The following is a 13,860-nucleotide window of genomic DNA, read 5'->3' on the forward strand; positions in this document are numbered from 1 at the left end:
ATAAAGAAAAATTCTAAAGGGAGGACCCACCATCCGTGGTTTACTAAAGAAGACAAGGAAAGCATCAAACTTAAGGAAAAAACATACAACTTCGCACAAATGAGTGGCAGGACAGATGATTGCACAGAATATAAAGAATGGCAGAGAATAACTGAAAGGTTAATCAGGAGAAAGAAATGAGAGTATGAGAGGAAGCTAGCTGGAAATGTAAAAATGAATAGCAAGAGTTTCTACAGGTATTTAAAAAGGAAAAGCGTAAGTAAAGTGAGGTTGATCCTCTAGAGAGTGACAGTGGGGAGCTAATAGTAGATAATAAGGAAATTGCAGAAGAAATGAACAAATATTGTGCTTCTATGTTCACTATAGAGGATACAAAAAACATTCCTGTAATAGCTGCAAACCAGGAAGTGAAAGGGAGAGAGGAACTTGACAAATTTGAATCACTAGGGAAACAGTACTGAGCAAATTGATGGAGTTGCGGGCTGGCAAATCTCCGGGTCTCGATGGATTACATCCTAGAGTCTTAAAAGTGGTGGCTAATGAGGTAGTTGATGCACTGGTGTTAATTTTCCAAAATTCGCTAGATTCTGGAAAAGTTCCATCAGATTGGAAAGTAGCAAATATAACCCCTCTATTCAAGAAGGAGGGAGGCAGAAAACAGGAAATTATAGACCAGTTAGCTTGACATCTGCCGTGGGGAAGTTGTTGGAATCGATCAATAAGGAGGTCATAGGGCACTTAGAAGAGCTCAAGACAATCGGAAAGAGTTAGCATGGTTTTGTGAAAGGAAAGTCATGTTTAACCAATTTATTGGAGTTCTTTTAAGGAGTTACATACATAGTGGATAAAGGGGTGCCTGTAGACGTCCTGTACTTGGATTTCCAGAAGGCATTTGATAAAGTGCCACAATTTATTACAGAAAATAAAAGTGCATGGTGTAGGGAGTAACATATTGTATGGATAAAAGATTGGCTGGCTGGACAAAAACAGAGAGTATGCATAAATTGATTTTTTTCAGATTGGCAGGATGTGATGAGTGGAGTCCCACGGGGGTCTGTGCTGGGGCTTCAACTTTTTATGATTTATATCAATGACTTAGATGAGAGGAGTGAAGACATGGTAGCTAAATTTGCAGATGACACAAAGATAGGTTGGAAAGTATGTTGTGAAGAGGACATGAGGAGATTGCAGATGGATATAGATAAGTTGAGTGAGTGGTCAAAGGTCTGGCAAATGGAGTTTAATGAGGAAAAATGTGAAGTTGTTCACTTTGCCAGGAAGAACAAAAAAGCAGAGTACGACTTAAATGGAGAACAGCTGCATAATTCTGAGGTGCAGAGGGATCTAAGTGTTCTAGAACATGAGTCACAAAAAGTTAATATGCAAGTACAGCAAGTAATTAAGAAGGCTAATGGAATGCTATCCTTTATTACAAGTGAGATTAGACATAAAAGTAAGGATGTTATGCTTCATGTTATACAGGTGAGACCGCACCTCGAATACTGTGCGCAGTTTTGGTCTCCTTATTTAAAGAAGGATGTTACTGCATTGGAGGGGGTTCAAAGGAGATTTACTAGATTGATACCTGGAATGAGTCTTATGAGGAAAAGTTGGACAGACTGGGTTTGTTTCCACTGGAGCTTAGAAGAGTGAGGGATGGTTTGATTAAAGCATACAAGATCCAGAGCGGCCTTGACAAGGTGGACATCAAAAGGATGTTTTCTCTTGTAAGTGACTCCAGAACTAAGGGGCACTGTTTTAAAATTAGGGGTCGCCCTTTTAGGACAGAGATGAAAGGAGAATTTTTTCTCCCAGAGGGTTGTGCAACTTTGGAATTCTCTGCCTCAGAAAGTGATGGAGGTGGGGGTCATTGAATATTTTTAAGGCAGAGGTAGATAGATTCTTGTCAAGCAAGGGAATCAAAGGTTATCGGGGTTAGATGAGAATGTGGAAATCGAAACACAAGAAGATCAGCCATGATCTTATTGAATGGTGGAGCAGGCTCGAGGGGCTGAATGGTCTACTCCTGTTCCTATTTCTTATGCTCTTATGTCCTATGAAGCATTCCAGAAAGATCTATTGGACAAACCCAAAACATATAGCATTGTTGAACTACTCAAGGATGGATGGGAGTACAAAGCAATTCTCAGAGGTTGATGAAGCTTACACGCCTTAAGCATAACTGTCACACATACACTAAGTACTATTTTCAGTTTACTTGGTGTGCCTAGAGAGATCATTACAAATTAATGGTCTGCAATTTATTGGATAGCCATTTCAGGGTATACAGGAGAAGTGGAATATCGGTCACACTACTTCTCCTCATTACCCTAGATCTAACGGCCTAGCTGATTCACATGCTGACATCCTAATTCTCAAATGTAGGCAGATCAAGCAAGATCTACACTTTGCAATCTTACACCTGAGAGCAATACATTTAAGTGCAGCTATTCCATTACTGGCTGAGCTCATGTTTGGCACACCAGTGCTTACCAATGTACGTACTCTTACCCATGCTACCCTCTCAGAAACTAGAGAGCAACATTTAAAACTGCAAGAGAAGATGACCAATGTGCACAATAAAAATGCGGGCACAGAATTGCCAAGTTTACAGTTACGACAACAAGTTCACATCCAGAATCACACAGAACGTACGTGGCAAGCAGCTGAGGTGACAAGGATTTGTTCGGAACCAAAGGCCAGAATTGAATATCGATTGAGCAGGCACACGTCCGACCTGAAATCGCACGAGAAGTCATCGGGCGCACCTCCTGACATCTTCACGTTAGCGCGCAATATTACAGTCGGCGGGCACGCAGAGCAGTCAGAAACACCCCTGCCAACAATTAAAGAGGTAATTAAGCCCATTACCAAGCCAATGGAACAGAATTTTACGTTGCCGTGTGACTTTGCGCTCGTGGCACGGGCAATCGAGGCAGGTGGCCAATCCGTTCTTTCACATTTCTCATCCAAAAGGGGACTGGAGCATTGGCTGTGTGAGCTGTTAGGAGTTCAGGTGAGAGTTTGCTGTTGCTTCAGTGCTGAGATATCACACCTGTTCCTGTGGTTTCTGTTGAGGTTTTTTGCTTTATTAGCTTTGTTTTGAGGACTCTGTTGTTTTGCCAACTCTCTCGGAGGAGTTCTGACGGGTGCAGCCTGTGGTGCATGAGACAGTGTCATGTCTATTTCCGCAGATGGGGATAGTGTGCTCCACTGGGTGGGGGCCTCCGCTGAAGAGGAAGAGAGGGGCAGAAGGAAGAAGAGGACAGGTGTCCACAGGCAGTGACGCAGGGAGTGACCTCTGGGAGGAGAGGGGCAGGCACAGGGGGTGCAGTGCCAGCAGGGAGTGCAAGGCAGAAGGAACCGCAGGAGATGCCACTATCCTGCAGCCAGGGTGTAGGGGCGGTGATCCATCAACATGTCTGAGATACAGTGCCACAGGAGGCTCTGCCTCTCTAGGGCCACCATGACATCATTATGATTGGGCCGGAGATCAGCTCCAACTCTGTAGGTGAACACTCAGTGCCAGTGGCTCTGAAGCTCACAGTAGCCCTCAATTTTACTGCATCCAGTCCTTTCCAGGGGTCAGTGGGTGTTCTGCGCGGGGTATCCCAATCAGCTGTCCATGGTTGGATGAAGCTGGTCACTGATGCTCTGTTCGGACAGGTCATGACATTCATTCATTTCTGGACTGACGGGGCCAGCCAGGTTAAGCGAGCCAGAGGCTTTACAGCTATTGTGTGTTTCCCCACATCCAGGGTGCCATTGACTGCACTCATGTGGCCATCAAGGCGCCTGCGGGTCAACTGGGTGCCTTTGTGAACAGAAAGGGTTACCAGTCCATGAACATGCAGATAGTATTTGACCATAAGACCCAGGTTCTGCAAGTCTGTGCAAAGTACCCTGGCAGCTCCCATGATGCACCCATCCTGCAACACCACCTGGTGCCAAGGCTCTTTGTGGCTCCAGAACAACAAGATGGTTGGGTGCTGGATGATAAAGGATATCCCATGAAAGGATGGCTCACGACACTACTCAGCACCCAAGGATAGAAGTGGTAGGGAGGTACAATGGGAGTCATGCCTCCACAGGGGCAGTGTATGAGGGGACCATTAGGCTGCTGAAGATGAGATTCCATTGACTGAACCGATCAGGGGGTGCACTGCAGTATCCTCTGGAGCGCACGTTGCTTATCGTCGCTGTCTTCTGAGCTCTGCACAATTTGACACTGGCAAGGGGCGACCCACTGGATGATGAGATAGTGAGGCAGCTCCATATACCTCAGTGGAAGGTAGTACTGATGGATCTGATGAGGATCCCAGGGAGGCACAGGGTGAGGACATGGAGGCATGTGTGAGGAACCTTCAGGGAGGCGGGGCACCAGGGAGGCCTTGATTCTATGGACCTTCAGTTAGGCTGCCAAGGCATGGCTTCGCTCACATAGCAAGGATGCCACCTTCTTACCACACGTTTCTGTTCCAGGATTTTGACCCAGCAACAGTGAAGGAATGGCAATATATTTCCAAGTCAGGATGTTGAGTAGCTTGGAGAGGAACTTCCAGGTGGTGGTATTCCCATGAACCTGCTGCCCTTGCCCTTCTAGATGACCACAATGCCACCCCACAATCTCTAAAATAGAGTTTGCTGTCCCTGCTGTCTATCACAAGGCACAGCTGAGCCCTGCATCGATGGAGAACATGAATGACACTCCGGCCATTGAAACAAATTTTAGATTTATATTTTTTCCACACTTGCAAATCAGGAGGTGAAAGGGTAAGAGGAACTTGATGAATTTGAAATCACTAGGGAAACAGTACTGAGCAAATTGATGGAGCAGCGAGCTGGCAAATCTCCGGGTCCCGATGGAGAACATCTTTCCTGGACAGCTCCCTGAGGCTCCTCACCAGTCCCTGGCAGCCTTCTAGGAGCTGCCTTTGCTGGTTTTAAATGCCTGGACCAGGCACCCACCATGCTCCTGCCCTTGCTGCCAGTGCTTTGCTAATGTCTGGGCACATTTCACACATATCGGCCATTAATTGGCCAGCCAGCGTGAAATCACGTTTGGGGTCTGATCGCAGCTGCAAGTGGAATTCGCAGCTGCTTCTGGGCCCACCGATCACGCGTGCCCAACCGGCACAAAATTCAGACCAAGGTTCTATGAAGTCATTACACACACAGATGCAACAGTGAGGTGGAACAGAGGACAAATCAGGTCTACTCCAGCTCCTCAACCACCCTACTGTCCTATTGCATCTAGGACAAGACCCCAATTGCAACCAGAAACAACATCCAAGAATGACAATCCCAGAGATCAATTTAAGCAATTAAAGAAACTTCCAGACATGGTTACCATCACAAGGTCTGGGCACACCTGCAGATTACCTTTACACTTTGGAGACTCATAGATTCACCAGTCCTATATATATACACTTTTATAATGGTAACTAAACATGAGCATGTATTGTAAATAGTTATAATTTGTTGGAAGGGGTAAGTACCTTAAAAAAGAAAGGAGGATGTTATAATATGCCTTTAAGGAATAGCAGCATGCCATCACTTTAAGGGAAGTGTGTCATGTGATCCAGCCTCAGTTTTGCATTGACCTGGAGCAGAACACACACACACACATACACCTGTACAGCCCTGATGTCCTCAACCTTTATATCCATGTTTATCTGTTCACATGTGCCTAGAAATAATAAATGAACCCACAATGCGTCTGCACAATCCCTTACGGGCGACTGGTGTTTTTATATCATTATTAACCCAGATGGCATGCAGCACTGCATCAAATGCTGTTTGGAAATCCATGTACACTACATAACATTGGTAGTTCAAATTAAATCAATGTGTCACATCTTATTTAATGAAATTATTCTACAAGGATAGTATAAACCACATACATTGCATTTTAAAAACACTCAAATTCAGCGTCTTCAGCATCTGATGCAGTGTTCATCAAATTTAGCTGAAGTCACTTTGGCTCTGACGCCGATGAGTACCACCATGAACCTTGTCTTCTCATATCCTGTGGTTGTCACTACAACAGTTTTTCAACCTTTCCAACACACAGTTTGGTTGCTGGCAGATCAAACTTCATGGGTGTTTCACCCATGTTGCCAACGTGACATAATGTGTACTCACGCTCTTTCCGATGATGAATCACTGTCAACTGGTAATTTTGGCATCAAGGTCTTTTGGTAGTTTCTGAGTGATCATGGTCTTCTACTGCAACACTGGACATTTCTGTTCCATAAAGCAGCTACACCAACTAACTCTTGCTCTGAAATCTTTGCTAGACTCAGGATTTGATTTTGCTCACTTTAGTCCTTATATACCCATTGCCTTTCTGGTGCTGATGATGGTGTTCGAGGACTCACACTGATACATGCTTCTCAAGATCAGGCCAGCGGCTGGTCCTCATTCTCATGGCGCATTTGGTCTTGGGCATCTTCTTGAGTGCAGACCCCTCCTTCTTCCATTCTCGCACCACGTTTTCACTAACACTGAATTCCCTCGCTGCAACATGGTTATTTGACAAGTTAGAGCAAATGTCACAGCTTATAGCTTGAAACCAGCTACGTGCTTCATCCCTTTTGCGGGGGGACCCCCTTCTGTTCACCACTCGCCATGTCATGTGCAATCTGCTCTCTATGGGCGTACCTTCAACTCCTGTGCATCTTCCTGGCAACACGGCCCACATAGCCTGCTTAATTCCATGTGCCGACTTGGTGGATATAACCGTAAACATGTATCCAGAGCTGAAAAATTGAAGCCAACTCCTAAGACGAATATAGTCCTAAACATGGATTTATTAGCTGAAAAATTGAGGGTTCAATTTAAACGCCAAGGACTGGCCTAAACATGCTCCTGGCACTGAAAAGGTGAGGTCATGTTAAATGGGTTGATTTATTTGCCGTGATCTGTGGTATGCAAATCTGATTCTGAATATATCAGAGAATTCGCAAGTTCACAATATATTGAAGGATCCAGTCACCCTGATTGTTCTCCTGTATTTTATTGTGTGATGTAGCGAATGAGATGAATCCGCTTTCCGTTTCATTCCAGATCAGTATCTTTAGAAGTGAACGGTTATTTTGGTTTGGGTGTTGAGTGGGTGTGCAACATAAAACTGTTGAACCAAAATTAGCAGTTTTCCTGCCAATGAAGTGTCGAAGAAACTGATGTGTTGTGTGGCAGTGTAAACCATAGCAGAAATATTCCTTAGAGAGGTCAAGGGGCCCACCACTGATCAGCTGCTAGACTGTGGTTAGAACATTTGTGCTTTGATTGCTTGTCTTCATTTCTTAAATGACACATATCTCAGGCCAGCTCGACAGGAAACTGCTGGCAAATGGAATGCTTTGCCTGAACAGTTTCTCCATTAGAGGTTGTAATGGGTGAGAGTTAACCCAACTACTTCTCTCTGCTTCCAAACAATTTTAGATTTTGGCCTCTTCAACTTCAAAGTCTGAGTATGTTTCTTTCCAAATCAGTAGTTTACATTAAAGCTTCCACTTACCAATATTGTGGAATCATAGAATTGTACAGGACAGAAGGAGGCCATTCAGCCCATTGTGTCTGTGCTGACTCTGTGAAAGAGTGATACCTTTTGTCTCTCTGCCCCTTCCCTACAGCCTTGCAACTGTTTCCTTCTCAAGTATTTATCAAATTCCTTTTTGAAAGTTATGACTGAATCTATTTCCTCCACACTTTCAGGCAGTACATTCCAGATTGTAACAATTCATTGTGCTAAAAATTAAATCGTCATCTCTTTCTTTGGCAAATGTTATGCATCTGTGTCCCTCTGGTTACCAACCAGCCTGCCAGTGGAAACACTTTCCCCTTATTTAATCTAACAAACGCCCTCATAACTTTGAACACTTCTATTAAATCTCCTCTTAGTCTCCTCTGCTCCAAAGAGACCAATCCCAGCTTCTCTAACCTCCACATACAACTAAGATCCTCACCCCTGGTATCTGGTCCGGTAAATCTCCTCTGCGCCCTCTATAAGGATTTGGTGTCCTTCCTAGACTGTAGCACCCAGGACTGGACACAATATTTGTCCAACCAGCAATTTATAAAGGTTTAACATAGCTTCCATGCTTTCCTTAATTTAAAGCAACATGAACGCTTTTGGTGCTTTATTTTTATTCATTCACAGGATGTGGACGCCACTGCCTGGGCCAGCATTTATTGCCCATCCCTAATTGCCCATGAGAAGGTGGTAGTGAGCTGTCTTCTTGAACCACTGCAGTCCATGTGGTGTAGGTACACCCACAGTGCTGTTAGGTGCTCTATCCCAATAGCTTTTGATCCACCTGTTCCTTACTTCATCCTTCTCTTGTAATGGTCTTTGGATTTTATGGATGGCAGGTTTTCCCACTCCAGCACACAAAGAGGCAGCAGGGAATGCATCCCCACTGTTGTGGTCACTTTGACAAACGGACCACAGGAGTCTCAGGTACTGGTCACGATCGTTTATTCGAGCAATTGCAAGGGGAGAACCATCTCAATGCAGCTTGAGATAGCACTCTGCTAAATTACAAATGTTCAACATATCTGTACATTATTGGTCACGTACAAGAAGAGTTTCCAGATTCCGATCTCGGCAACATATAGGTTTACATTAAACGAACATCTCGTAACATGCATCATATGTCCCTATTTTTCACCCAGGCAGAGGCCTTCCTTCCTATCTAAGCTGGGACCATTTGTTCTTCCCCTATCTGTGGAATAGCACACTTAATCTTAGCTGTTATTGCCAATGCTCTGACTGCAGTGCAGCTCCCAAGGCCTTTCTGTTGTTTGCAGGCCCTAAGGATGTGCAAGGTTCATCTGGTAACCCTTAACTGCCAATGTGCTTGGTAGCCCTGGTCGCCTGGAGATTTTAAGTAATTTATTCCTTTTCAATAAATTCTCCCTTACCATATATTCTTACTTCCTTCCTTCCCACAACACCACCAATCAGAGCAGTTCCACAGCCGTTTAAAACTCCGAGGAACATTAATTGGTTGGAGCGGTGTCTTCTGCCCCTCGCTCAGGTGGAAGTCCCGCCTCAAAGAGCTGCTGGACAATCCGATTGGCTGACAGTTCTGTAATCCCTGCAGCATCAGTGGCAGCGGTGGCCAATTCTGGGACTACAAGCTGTCCCCAGATTCTAAGCCCTGGGGCAGTATTTAACGCGGTGGTAGTGGGCACGCGCCCGATCAGAAAGAGCGTAAAGTCTCACAAGAAAGCGTCGGACGCGCTTCCCGATGTCATCACACACTGACACGATATTATGGTTGGCGGGCACGGGTGGGAGTTGGAAGCATGCCCACTGACAATTAATCAGCCACTTAAGGCAATTAGAAGTGCCATTGAAGGCAACTTTACATTTCCTGTGAGATTTTGTGCTTGTCACGTGGACAGGCAGCCAACTCATTTTTTCACATTTCTCATCCAAGGGCGGGATGAAAGGATCCGGAATATCAGCTGTGTGAGTTGCTAGGAGTTCAGGTGAGAGTTTGCTGCTGTTTTAGTGCTGAGATTTCAAACCTTTTCCTGTGGTTTCTGCTGAAGTATTTGCTTTGGTTAGTTTTGTCTTGAGGACTCTTTTGTTTTGTCAACTCCCTTGGAGGAGTTCTGCCCAGTGCTTAGGCTCCGCATGAACTCCTCCATGACAGAGACCATGGCACGTTGACCCTCAGAGATCTCTGCCAGATCCTCCCATGCATCCCAGTGGACATCCAGCATCTGCTGCCTGATGGATGACTCCAGAGGCTCATCGTCTGTCTCAAACTCAGCTTCATCCTGGTCTCCAGCCGTCCTCTGACAGCTGGCACCCTGGGCACTCTCTGCCTCCGCCAGCGCTTCATGCGAGTGGGCCATGCCCTCCCCACAGTGCACAATCACCTGAGCCGATGAACTACAGCCCACCAGCATCCTTGTATCTGAACTGGTGCCTGGTAGCGAGAGAGGGTGGATCTATGTGTGGCTCCTCCTCCAGTGTCCATTGAGGGCCCTTGCCTCTGGAGGTTGGCACATCTGAGGGTGGAAGACAATATGTCAATATTATCAATCATCACATGTTGAATGTGCATGCCAGGTGACCTGGTGTGACTATGGACAGCAGCATCATGGAGGCATCATTATTGCTGGATCACTAGGGACTCTTGTTTAGAAGTTATAGATGAGAGGATCCTACATTGTTTACAATCTTTGCCTCTTACCTTCCTCCGAGATGCCTACCTCTCCACGATCTGATCACCTTGGCGCTCTCTTGCACTCAAGCTCCTGGGCATCCACCTCACATTTGCTAAGGGTGAGCAGCTTGGCCACCTCACTACCTGTTTTTGTGCGCTCAGCGGCATTATGTCTTCTCTTCTTCTGTACGGACAAAGGTCCATTCATCAGTTCACCCTTTACCTGCAACACCATACCCGGCTTGTCCCCACCCCCACCCCCCCACCCCCCCCCCCGCAACGACACCCACCCTGGGGAACAGGTTGAAGTACCCATTATGTTTGCACACTTGAACCTTATATGCATCCAGGGCTACCAGTCTGATCTCCCAGCCTTAGCAGGCACAGGTACATGTGCCTTCTCTTACTCTGAGTCTTACACCCCTCAGCACCACGAAGGGTGGCCATCCCTTCATGCCAAATCAGTACTCACCCTTGCCGAGCACAGAAGATCATTCAACCTTTCTCAGCACTGAATCCAGGTGTGGCGCACCACGTCATGCCCACTCACCTGGGCTGCCACCTCTGCCTCGGCCTTCTCCATTTGGTGGGGTGGCCTCCTCCTGCCATTCCGCGGGATCAGGATTTTCGGCCTGGCACTCACTGCTTCCACGAGTGTGCGCAGGCATTCATCCGAGAAGCAGGGGGCAGAGTGCCCGCCTGCATTGTCCTCCTGCCTGGAGTGTCGAGCAGGTGCTGATGCCATAACTGTAGCTTATATTTGGACATCTCACCTGTGCCTTCTCTGGAACACCTGCTGAGTCCCTATTGGACCTGGTGTCCGCCAAGCTCCTGACCCTGCCTGCAGCCCTTCTCCAATGTGGGAGTGCGTATCGTGCTCCCTCAATTGGCCAGCGTGAAATCGAGTTGTCTCAATGTTCACGGGCAGAAGAGGAAATCGCAGCCGCTCCCAGCCCTGCCAGGACCAGGTAAGTGTGGGAGGGGCTCATGGCGGGTGGGGAAGGTGAGGCCCAGGATTTTGGGGGGAGGGTTCTGGGGCCTTGATGGAGAAGGCAAGTTGGGATGGGGCACCAATTGGGAGCAGACCTTGGGGGTGCGCCCCCTTCTTGCCAGAGGCCTGAGTTGGGTGACCTGCTGGGCCCACCCCCTGTTCCTGAACTCTGCCCACCAGCCTCAAAATTGAGGCTGAGTGGGAAGCAGCCTTTAAGGGCCTGAATTGGGGTAAGGGTGGGCTGGCTGCCCGGCAGCCCAAGGCCTCACCTACCCCATGTAAAATTACGGACAGGTCAGGGATGGGAAGGAGGATGGCAGCAATGCCACCTGGAGAATTTTCTACCCCCCCCCACCTACAAACCCAGCAGTGGACCATTAGATTCTGCCCCATGTCTTTTTCCACAATATCCTCTCTCGAATTGTGCAAATCTACTTTTAACCCTGATTTTATGTCCTTGCAATTGCTCTCATAATGTGTGTGAAAAAAAAACTTGCTCTATATGGAGCTTTTCATGACCTCAGGATCTCCCAAAGCAATGATGTACTTTTGAAGTGTAGTCACTGTTGGAATGTCAGGACAATTTGCACACAGCAAGATCCCACAAACATCAATGTGATAAATGACCCAATAATCTGAGTTAGTGATGTCGAGAGGATGGAATGGGCCTTGGTTTAACGTCTTGTCTGGAAGTTAGCCCCTCTGACATTGCAGCTCGCCCTCTCCAGATCATATTTAAGAGAATCAAATAGAACATACAGCTCAGAAACAGACCATTCATCCAACCAGTCCTTATACTCCTCTCAACTCTCCTCCCATCCTTTCTCTTCGAATTCTATCAGCATTAGTCTCTCATATGCTTGTTTAGCTTCCCCTTAAATCAATCAAAAACCCTCCTTGTATGATGCCCCAAGAAGGCATTGGCAGTCATGGATTTCCATTGGATTGGCCCATGATTATGCAGTGGCTTGCCATTGCCTTGTGCAGTATGGCTGACCAGGAAACTCTCCTACTCTTACTGCCTCCGGGCGCATTGGAAGGACTTAGAGGCTGGTAGTCAATCTGTTTGGTCACATTATGAACACACTTTCCATGGCCATCAAGTCCTAGAGTGGGACTTGAACCCAGAGCTTCTGACCCAGACGTAGGGTCACTACCACTGCACCACCAGACCTTCTGGATCAGTATTACTCATTTCAAATACTAGTAAGTTCCACATTCTCACCACCCTCTGATTAAAGAAACTTTCAATGGTAACCAGAACTTTATACTGCCTCAAGTGTTTGACCAGTGCAATATACAGCAACAACTTGCATTTATATAGCACCTTTAATCCAGCAAAATATCCCAAGGTGCTTTACAAGAGCTTAATCAGCCGAGTCACATTAGGAGATATTAGGACTGATGATGGACTTAAAAGAGCCTCTTAAAGGAGTAGCGAGAGCTAGAGAGGCGGGAAGGTATAAGGAGAGAATTCCAGCGCTTTGGGCCTCAACTGCTGAAGGCACAGCCACCAGTGATGGAGCAATTGAAATTGGGGATGTGCAAAGTTGCCAGAACTAGAGGAGTGCTCAGATGGTGGAGAGTTTTAGGGCTGACAGAGATAGAGAGGGTAAAGCCATGGAAGGATTTGAAAACAAGGATTCGAAAACAAGGATTCGAAAACAAGGATGTGAACTTGCTAGACAGGCAGCCAAATGAGCTGGTGGGGGAGGTGCGGGGTAGTGTCAATGAGCACAGAGTTAATGGATGATTGGGATTTGGTGTGAGATATGTTGGACAGCAGGCTTTTGGATAAGCTCAAGTTTACTCTCTTATCACAACCTCTGTGAGCTTTTATTTTACAGTTCCGACTATCTCAGCAGTCAGTTCATTTTTTTTAACTGCTTCATCACACTCTCTGGTTGTCAACAGGGATGAGTCCAGGACTCTTCCCAGGCTCCTCTCAGAGTCAGCCTTTGATAATTCTATTCCATTAATTTTTGTGCACAGTTCCTCTATAGGACAGATTCTCTGGGAAGACAATGGAACTAATTACTTTTAATTAATTCAAAGGCAAATTGGAAAGATTTCTTTCAGAAAATAACACTTTGGGATACAGTAGATGAATAATTTAAACAACATTACGCAAGCGTAGAATAGGTGAATTTGGACCTATAACTCCCAAAACTCTCAACTACTGGGATTTCCCTGTGTCTGAGCCTGTTGTAGACTAATTGATAGAGATTAGTTGCTATGGTAAGTCACCAACTCTATTATTGTTTATCACAGAACTACCGATGGTAGAAGGCAAATTGAATGAACCTTGATTTTGTTTTCATCCATCAATTCCTACACTCCTAAATTTGCAATACTTTATGCTTGTCACTACTGAGTTTGGTGTTCCCTCTGCTTTCTCATTTCCATAAACGACTTACATTCTGCTGAAGAGAGAGACATGCTGGTGAAGCTTTACATCTTGCATTCATCAGGAGAAAAACAAGAATGCCAAATTTCAAACAATCACAATAATTTACACTTGAGGAGAAAAGGATGCTGATTGGTTGGCACGTTGACTCTGATTGGCCAAGGCGTTGCCATGGAGAAAGCAATAGGGAACTATAGGCTCCCCAAGCTCCCGGGTAATTCAAAAAAGGCACAAGGCTTCAACATATTCCTTTTGTTTGCAGAGAATGGGTTCCT

The sequence above is a fragment of the Carcharodon carcharias genome, chromosome 21, assembly GCF_017639515.1.
Source record: "Carcharodon carcharias isolate sCarCar2 chromosome 21, sCarCar2.pri, whole genome shotgun sequence".
Classification (NCBI taxonomy): Eukaryota; Metazoa; Chordata; class Chondrichthyes; order Lamniformes; family Lamnidae; genus Carcharodon; species Carcharodon carcharias.